The sequence below is a fragment of the Marmota flaviventris genome, chromosome 12, assembly GCF_047511675.1.
Source record: "Marmota flaviventris isolate mMarFla1 chromosome 12, mMarFla1.hap1, whole genome shotgun sequence".
Classification (NCBI taxonomy): domain Eukaryota; kingdom Metazoa; phylum Chordata; class Mammalia; order Rodentia; family Sciuridae; genus Marmota; species Marmota flaviventris.
The window spans coordinates 33,221,153-33,230,791 of NC_092509.1; the positions used below are offsets into that span (position 1 = coordinate 33,221,153).

The following is a 9,639-nucleotide window of genomic DNA, read 5'->3' on the forward strand; positions in this document are numbered from 1 at the left end:
ATCCCAGCAGCTCTGGAGGCTGAGGCAAGAGAATCACAAGTCAAAGCCAGCCTCAGCAATTTAGCAAGGCCCTAAGCAACTCAAGGAGACCCTGTTTCTACATAAAATGCAAAATAGGGCTGGGGTTGTGGCTCAGGGGTTGAGTGCCCCTGGGTTCCATCCCCAGTATCTCTCCCCCTCCCCCGCCAAAAAAAAAGGTAGTTCTGTTCCAGCAGCATACTTGAGAGTTGGTTGGAAAAGTGAATTCTCTGACCCCATCCCAACCTACTGAATTGGAGTATCTGGGGGTGGGGCCCAGGAAACTGTTTTAATAAACTCTATAGGTGACTCTTATGCACATGGAAGTTTGTGAACCACTGGTTTAAAGGTACCCAGAGACTATAGTATGAGATTGGCCCCTTGTAAAATTGTAGCCTGGGTGTTGACATTATCTCCACCAGAAAAGCAGTTGTTGGGAACATAGCCCTAAAGGCAACAGTCTTCAATTTTACTGAGACCTACCACTTAACAGCCGTGTGAATTTAGGAAAGCTATTTATTCTCTCTAAGCCTCAATTTTTTAAATCTATTTTTATCGTTAAAATAGGTAGAATGGATATAAAATTTTAGATCACAGTTTAGGCATGCCAAAAATTAACTTCTTCTTCTTCTTTTTTTTTTTTTTGCTACCTTATCTTTATTGCTATACTTAAACCTCATTCTAGAAGGTGGGAAAAAAATCCATAATCTTAGTCAATAAAGACTAATAATTATTCAAGAAAGGAAATGTAATCATAGTATACTACCTGGCCATGAAGCAAAATAGCATTTCACAAACAAAAGAATGTAAATATAAAGTATTGATTTAACTAATTATTATTTAAATAATTCTATCACATGCTTTCTATTTATACTTCATACATATATCGGATGGTTGGGAATGGGAAAGTGGAGATGGTGGAATGTAAGAGCTATATCTTGACTTATTATAGCAAGAAATAAATAGACAATGTTAAATGTTACTTATTATTATTTTTTAAAATTTCTTTTCTTTTGTGGTGCTGGGGATCAAATCCAGGGTCTTGTGCATATTAGACAAAATGCTCAACCACTGAGCTAGAGCCCCAGCCCCCAAATAGTAAATATTGACAAATCAATAAATTACCATGTAAGTTTATAATTAAGATTAAGAAAACAGGCAGCAGGTGTGTGGTGGCACACACCTGTAATCCCAGTCATGTGGGAGGCTGAAGCAGGAGGATTGCAGGTTGGAGGCTAGCCTCAGCAATTTAGCAGGAAGTTAGTGAGACACTGTCTCAAAAAATAAAAAAGGGGGGATGTGGCTAAGTGGTACCTTAGCTTCAATTCCCAGTACCAATAAATAAATTAAAATAAGATAAATAAGCATGAAAGCAAGGCTAAGGAGTTGAAATTTGTGACTTTCAAGATTTAGGTTGGGTCTGATCATGGATCCCACACCTGTAGCCCCAGCAGCTTGGGAAGCTCAAGATAAAACAATAAAAATGTCTCAATATAAAACAATAAAAATGACTGGGGATGTAGCTAAACAAAAACCAACCAAACAACCACAAAACAAAGATAAAAAAAGACTTGGGCTGGAGAAGGTTTGAAAGGATTAGGATTGTGATTTACTGATTTTTATTATAATTCTCTTAGTTAAAACTTAAAAAGCAAATCACAGCTTGCTTTTTGCTGCATCTACAGTAAGAATGAAGATTATTCTCAGCAGACTATGGTGGACATTACAGAAAATGTCAACATTATTCTGGATGGATGCACAGTTATCCCAAAAGGACCCCAGAAGATGCCTGCGTCGGCACTCCAATCACATCAGTGTAGAACTTGGTCTCCTTGGAAAGAAGAGGTTCCCTGTTGACTAATGGTGGGAAATAGAACGCTGTCTGAATTGTACACAACACGATGGAGTTACATGGGCCTTCAGGTACTAGGTGAGCTTTGTGTCTGCTGGTTTCCCCATCAGTGACATTCTTCTAAGAATGAGTTTCTTGTTGAAATCCAGAAATTCTTGGGTGAAAAACAAATCCTCATGAGTTGGATGAGGCCCGGTGTTGCTTGTTCAGTATCTCAAGACCAGAAAGATGAGTCAGTCCTTGAAGGAAATGACACTGAACTTATTTTGACTTCAGCAGCTTCTATTCAACAAACCTCAACAGTCAAACACAAGGGCATCAAAAAACAAAAAACAAAAACAAACAAACAAAAACCCCCCACAAAAAACCAACCAACCAAACAAACAAAAAAAACAAAAACAAAAAAATTGGGGGGGCGGATAGAATCTGTATCTCTGATAAAGGAACAACTCAGCAGGTGGATGAATACGACCTAGGGGTTGTCCAGCTACAGTAAAAAGGTCCCCAGTTGTTAAGACCAATTTGTGATATTATAATGATGCAATAAAAGATCTCTATGAATGGGGGGGGGGATAAAATCTTGATAAACCACCTTTTCTTCTCAAATTCTTTTTTTTTTTTTTTTTTTTTTTTTAGTTCTGAAAGTGTATTTGGACCCGAGAGTAGACTTTTCTTCTTTTTGCATTCTAACGCTGAGGGGATTTGATGTAGTGTCTATGCATTGCTGCTGGACCCAGGGAAGGATGGGAACAGAAACACAGGGTGATATTTGCAAATGTTCTGCCCCATAGGGATAAAACAATGGCACCTACCTGAAATGGTTACAGTGCGTGGGTTTTTTTGTTTTGTTTTTTTTGGTACTGGGGATTGAACCCAGGGGCACTTAACAACTGAGCAATATCCCTAGCCCTTGCTAATTTGCTGAGGCTGGCTTTGAACTTGTGATCCTCCTGATGCAGCCTCCCCAGCCACTGGGATTAGAGGTGTGTGCCATTGAATCCAGCACAATTAGTTTTCTCATCAGGTACCCTGATCATTCATTCCTTCAGGTGTGCATGGTTGAAAAAGCAAAGGGTCAACAGACTAGGACCCTTCTAAGATAAGAAAAACTCTTTAAAACCCTGCCACCCAAAGGAGCCTGCTCAGGCAGGGATATGCTCAGGATTCATTGTTGCTTTTTACTTATTTTTTAATCTGTTCTTCCCTCTTTGATCCTGTGCTGTTAACATTTCATTTGCCTCTGCAAACCTGTGTCTTGGTGGACAGTGTCCCTAGATACAGGTGCTTGGGTAAGCTAGCTCTTTTTCCAGTTCTGGCTTGAAAACAATCCATCCTCTTAGCCATTTAATGTGTTAAAATGCTCCCAGTACTTTGAAACAACAAACCGTCTATAGGATTATCAGTACCATGTCCTCTTTCCTCTGTTTGCCCAAGTAAATTGTGCATCCCTCAGCCAGTACCCTGGGACACTTAAAGAAGGTACATGTCAAATCAAGGACCCAGATGTACTGAGAGCTGGAATCCCAGGGTTGTAAAGAACTGGCTCATTTCACATCTTCATAGGTTTTTCACCTTTTAATTCATCTTTAAAGCTGGATAGTGTTGTTACCACCTTGCTGGCCACACCGAGCTCAATGCCCCTGTGGCTTGGTTTTTCTGTAGGAAGAGGAACCTCTTCACCTGGGATCTTGCCCTCCAGATATGGAAATAAGTCTTGTAGGTCATTCCCCCCACCCCCCACTCCTAGCAAATGACTTCTTGTGAATATAACAATGAAGCATAAGCCACATAATAGTGTGTATGCAAAACATACAGAGTATGAAATAAAAATTTATGGCAGGCTATTATTTTGGTCTGAGCTTCTGTACTGGCCCAACAGACCAACCCAAATGGACTAATTCAAGATCTGTGTCACCAAACTGAATCTGAGCAGTTTAATCTGAACTTCCAAGAAATCAGGAGAATGTGTTAATCCTTACCTAAAGGTAACCAGATGTCTACCAGTCAATTATTTCTCTGTTACTGTTTCCCTGTTCCCACCTTATCAAGATACTGACTTTGAAACATCCAATCCACCTTATGTTCTCTTTTTTGCTTTCTTTAGCCCTTATTTATCGATAAAGTTAAACTTCTCTGTAGGGCTCTTTCAGAGTTTTCATTTTATAAAATAAGTTGCTCCTCTATTCTAGAATTGCCACTAAAACCAATTTAGATTTGTAAACTAAATTTGTCATAGTGTTGTCTTTTGATAACACTGAGAACACTGCCTCCCCCCCGCCCCTCAGCAGGAAGATAGAAATTTCAGCCATGATTTTGTTAGTGCTACTTTTTTTTTAATATTTATTTTTTAGGTGTAGATGGACACAACACAATGCCTTTATTTTTACGTGGTGCTGAGAATCGAACCCGGATCCTGCCCGTGCTAGGCGAATGCTCTACTGCTGAGCCACAATCCCAGCCCCAGTGCTACTTTTAAAAAAAAAAATTGATTTTATTTTTTTAAATACACGACAGCGGAATGCATTACAATTCTTATTACATATAGAAAACACAATTTTTCTTTGTCTATAGAGTATGTTCATGCCAATTCATGCCTTTAAACATGTACTTTTTTTTGCATTACAGTTCTTATTACACCTATAGATACAATTTTTCATATTTCTTTGACAGCATGGCCAAACATCCCATCCTGCAGGGGGCTCCTTGTAGGAGAGAGGTTTCCAGTGCTGCAGGAAGAACAGCCTTTGGTAACAAACCCAACCAACCCCACCCCCTCCTGCCCCAGGAATGTAACCTGGGCCCTGAGCAAGCTCACTCCCCTGGCAGCCTGGTGGCCTGGCTCAGGCTGGCTCAGCCTTTTGCTTCTATTGATACATTTTTTTTTTTTTTTTGCTGACACTAGAGTTTTCTAGCTTGTGAACTGTGTGAGGGAGGAACTCATTCCATGTTGGAGAGATACTAACCTAAAATTGGGACATACGCTTGACTGCCGGCCAAGGAATAAACACACGAATGGATAAAGAAACATATTTCAATTTGGGAAGAACTCTTGTCACAAATCTGTGAAGTTGATAAAAATAAAGAAACAGAAGAAGCTGGAAATATGATAGCACCCAGTAAATGGGGCGCCCTAAAAATGCTCAACCTGCCAAAAATTGTAGACAGTTTGATAATTTTTTTTTCCTTCTCCCTGTTGTGTTTTTGAAAATGAATGTCCCTCCTCCTCTTTTCCCAGGAAATTGGACTCTCATCAGTGTTCTCTTCTAACTTCACAATTTTGCTTACTTCTCCTAAACCCATAAAAGCTAAGAGATGGTATATTATTTTATATTCTGAGCCTGTGATGCCATTTGTGATAAATTTTAAAACATTAAAAAACAATCCAATCAGACAGTGTGACACTACTAAACGTTGTTTTTATATTTAGTACATCAAACATAATGACTTTGCTTTAAGGAAACCAAATGATTGATTTTCTTCAGAGTGTATTTATAGCTAATGAATCTTTATGATCCTAAACTAACAAAAGGATTCCCAATGGCAAAGTTCATTGAAAAGCTAGATATGAAGGTAGAATCCAATTTGTCTATCCACTTATTAGGTTCTAAGAGTTTGCAACTTTGCTGATTTGGATTTAGAAAATGTTTCTGGTAGAGTCATATCAGGCATACAGGGGTTACTAGACTGGTCTGTTAAATTCTGTTTAGTTTATATTTTATTGTACCGATAGGAATATAGCTATTAACAATTGTTGGTGACATTTTAAAATAGGAAAGTATGTTCTGAATTTGGACAAGACTGGCTAAGAGCAGGTTTTGGTTAGCAATCCCAACAGAGATGGATTGAGGTCCAAGGGGTTCTGAAAGTTGGGGTAGGGGAAGAAGGGAATTAAAGAGCCACTTCCATTTAGGGAAACATTCCAGAGATTTTGGCTTAGGGCTACAGGGTCTTACAGATAGGTCCTCCACTGAGCCTGCCCAGTACTGGAAAATTTTCAGGCGGGAATGAGAGAATATCTGGGATATGGGGCTGCAGAGTGGGACAGAGGGACAGAGTTTCCGTGTATCTCTGTCCCTTGGTATCAGCAGCAAGTGATTCAATTTTGGAGAAAATAATTTGATATCTTCAAATGACTATTTCTTGGCATTTTTATTTTTAATGAGGAGTAAGATTTTTATAGTAGTCCAAAGCTAATTCTACCATGCTTGTTAAGAAAAAAGGACTGCATTCTGTCTGCCATCTCACCAGGGCAAATTGGAACAGAATTGGAACTATTATTCAGGGAAGTAGAGATTATTTGGGCAGTAGCGATAACCAACCCAGGCAATTCAAGATAGGAGACTTGGCTTATCAGAATTATTAAAGCTGTGTAATGTTATCCATGAAACAAAAGATATATTTATCCCAAGAACCATTTCTAGTGTGGTTTTAATCTATCATAGAAACAAGGGTTTCAGGCATGTAGTTCTGATAAAATGCTACTAAAGCTACCAAGGCTTGAAAGGGAATTTAGAGTCGAACACCCTGCAGGCCTGGGTTTCTGGTGTTGTCAAGGTAACCAGAGTCTTCGTTTTTTTTTTTTTTTTCCTGCTAACTTGAACCTTCCAAATCAACATCAGAGACACCTGGTACATTAGTTAGTCAGCCATCTGCCACTGAGAGAGGCAGTCTTTGGGGAGATAAATATCCCAAAAGCAAAGTACAGTTTCTCCTCTTTCCCCTCTCTCTCCTCCACCCCCACTTTTTTTTTGTGGTGTTGGGGGGGGGGATAATCCAGGGCCCTATGCTTGCTAGGAAAGTGCTCTATCACTGAGCTACATCCCTAGCCCAGCCTTCTTCATTTTAAAGAAAAAAGCTTGACTCTGTCTCTAAGCTCTTAGGTAAAAAAATATTATTTTAGACACACACCTTGACCTTGGTACATGACCATCACCAGTCTGTACAATCACCCTTTTCTTTCCTTGAAATGACTGACTTTACCAAAAATAGGAATACTTTCTTGGCTTTCTGCCAACTAGTCCTGACTCTGACATAATGCAAAGATCCTGGGACCCTCCTTCGTTCTGTCCCCCAAGAAAATTCAGACCCACACAACAAAGAATGGGTTCATTAAATGAACACATTTTATTAGAGCTCTCACGGTTCAAGGGATGCTACTGCCTGGGATGTGGGGATGGAGGCATTTTAATATCTATGCCGAGGGTCCAAGGCAAGAAACTCAACAACAAATAAAGGTAGAATATAATTGACGAGTATGGTGGCACATGACTGTAATCCCAGTGGCTCCAGAGGCTGAGGCAGGAAGATCTCGAGTTCAAAGCCGGCCTCAGCAACTTAGTGAGGCCCCAAGAAACTTAGTGAGACCCTGTCTCAAAAGAATAAAAATAAATAGATAAATGAATTAATAAATAAAACGGGCCAGGGCTGTGACTCAGTGGTTAATGCCCCTGGGTTCAACTCTGGTACCAAACAAATAAACAAAAACCCCCAAAGAATATAATTAAGGTCACAGGGAGGTAGGAAGAGTTGAGGAAACTGCTACAAGAGCTCCAGGAAATACCAGATGTCAGTCAGAAGGGAGTAGCCGAGAAGATGTCACGAAAGATGTATTTTTTTAAATAAAAAAATTAACAAGAACATAACAAAAGTCGTACATATTAATGGGGCACCATGTAACGTTTAATATTTGTATACATGGGGTAATGTTTAAATCGGGTTAAACATATTTATCTCCTCGAATATTTATTGGTTCGTAGTGGTAAAAACTTTGAAAAAATAAAACAGTGGGGCACACCTGTAATTCCAGTGGTTTGGGAGGCTGAGGCAGGAGCATTTCTAGTTCAAAGCCAGCCTCAGCAACTTAGTGAGGCCCTAAGCAACTTAGTGAGACCCTACCTCAAAATAAAGTATAAAAAGGGATTGGAATGTGGCTCAGCAGTTTAGCACCACTGGTACCCAAAACCCCAAAACAAAATAAAACAAAACCCCCCAAACCAAACAAACAAAAGAAAACTTTCAAAAACCTTTCTTCTAGCTTATATTTTCTTATTATTATCTATAGTCTCTCTGCTGTGCTCCTAACTGTAGCTTAGTATCCTTTGATGTGGTTTTTGATAGGATTTGGACAGGAGAGGACATTATTCAAGAAGCAAGATAGAAGCAGATTCAGGGAACAGGTAAGTTCAAGGGATGCAAGTGACCAAGATCAAGTATTTGGGCTTAGATGTCAAGCCTCCAGGGTTTAAATTCTAGTTCTAGGATGGGAGTTTGGAAAGGTCTGTAGTTTATGCCTCTTTCCTTTATCTATAAAGAGGGGATAAAATGGTACCTATCTCTTTTTGCGGGCATACTGGGCATTGGACCCAGGGTGAGGGTGCTTTACCACCAAACTACCTCCCTAGCCCTTTTCACTTTTATTTTTTAATTTTTGAGACAAAGTCTCTCTAAGTTGTCCAGGTGGGACTCAAAATGGTGATCCTCCTGCCTCAGCCTCCTGAGTGGCTGGAATTATAGGCATGCCCCACTGTGCCTGGCAAGATGGTAACTAACGTATTGTGCAGTATTGGGGAATAAATTATTTAACATCTGTTTCACTCTTGGAGTTGTTCCCACTTAGAGCTAATGCTTTCAAAATGTTAGATAGTCTTACTGTTGTCATTCTGCCATTGGTGGAGTGTAGGAGAAGGTGCGGTGTTTATGAGACCATCCAGCGTTTGGAGTTCATTTTATGGACTAAAATTAGAAGATTTAAATATATATTTTATTTGCTAGGCAATAAGGGGGCTCCTAAAAAAAATGAGGCGATAATAATAAAACATCAGGAAGCAACAACAATGCTGTGAAATTCATTTTGTTAAGTTCTTTAGTGTAGCCTTTTGTTATAGCCTCAAACTGCTAACAATGCTAATTTTTGCCTCCTGTATTAGAGACCAGGAGCTGTTGTGAGTTGAGTGGATACAAAACACCTGCAGGGAGAATTACTGGGTGCTCATCTTGTACAGGTGAAGAGAAAATCTATCTGGAGAGGAACAACTTCTATTTTGTCATATAAATAAAACCACAGGGGCTATGAATGTCAAAACCCGTGGCCTTGAACCCTTCTCGACCACAAGGAGCTACAAGACTGTACAATATATCATTTTAGAAAAAGTCATTTCTTTTCTAGTTTGTAATTTGTTCTGGGAGATTTGACTGATGACCCGTATTTCAGGAAGCGTGAATGATCTCCAGGTTCTCCGATGAGAGAGCTGGGTCATAAATCAACACGTGTTTGTGGTGGAACACTTCTGCCTTGACATAGCCCCGATCCCGATCCCCAATTCTAGGCGACAATAAGGTCAATTTTTTTTTAACAGCTAGTCATCTGAACGAATTTTATTGACCCCAAATATTTTTATTGGCCATTTTCAGTTCAGAGATGCTCGTTAATCGGTGTTGAATTACTTATGCCACCCCATAGTCACATACAGGCCAACAGTTTCTGAGTTCCCCAAACATTCACTCTTCCAGTTCTTTTGACCTTTGGGTACATTGTTTCGATAGCTTCATGGCCCTTGTTTTGCAATCTCTGTAGGTCTTCTCCTTTCTCTCTGTTAAAGAGGTCTCCTCTAATTTTTAAATTTTAATAAAATACACATAAAATTTACTATCAATCTTAGCATTTTTAAGTGTATAATTCAGTGGTATTTTATAAAATAATCACCACCCTCCGTCTTCAGAACTTTCTTCTCATATTGAAACTCTGTGCCCATTGAACAATACCTCTCCAT

The 9,639-nt window shown here is 39.4% G+C and overlaps 1 pseudogene; it reads left to right on the top strand.

Annotated features, from left to right (window-relative positions):
- The first annotated feature begins 1,731 nt into the window (after positions 1-1,731).
- On the top strand, positions 1,732-2,346 carry LOC117794869 (large ribosomal subunit protein uL6-like; annotated as a pseudogene).
- Positions 2,347-9,639: the final 7,293 nt, after the last annotated feature.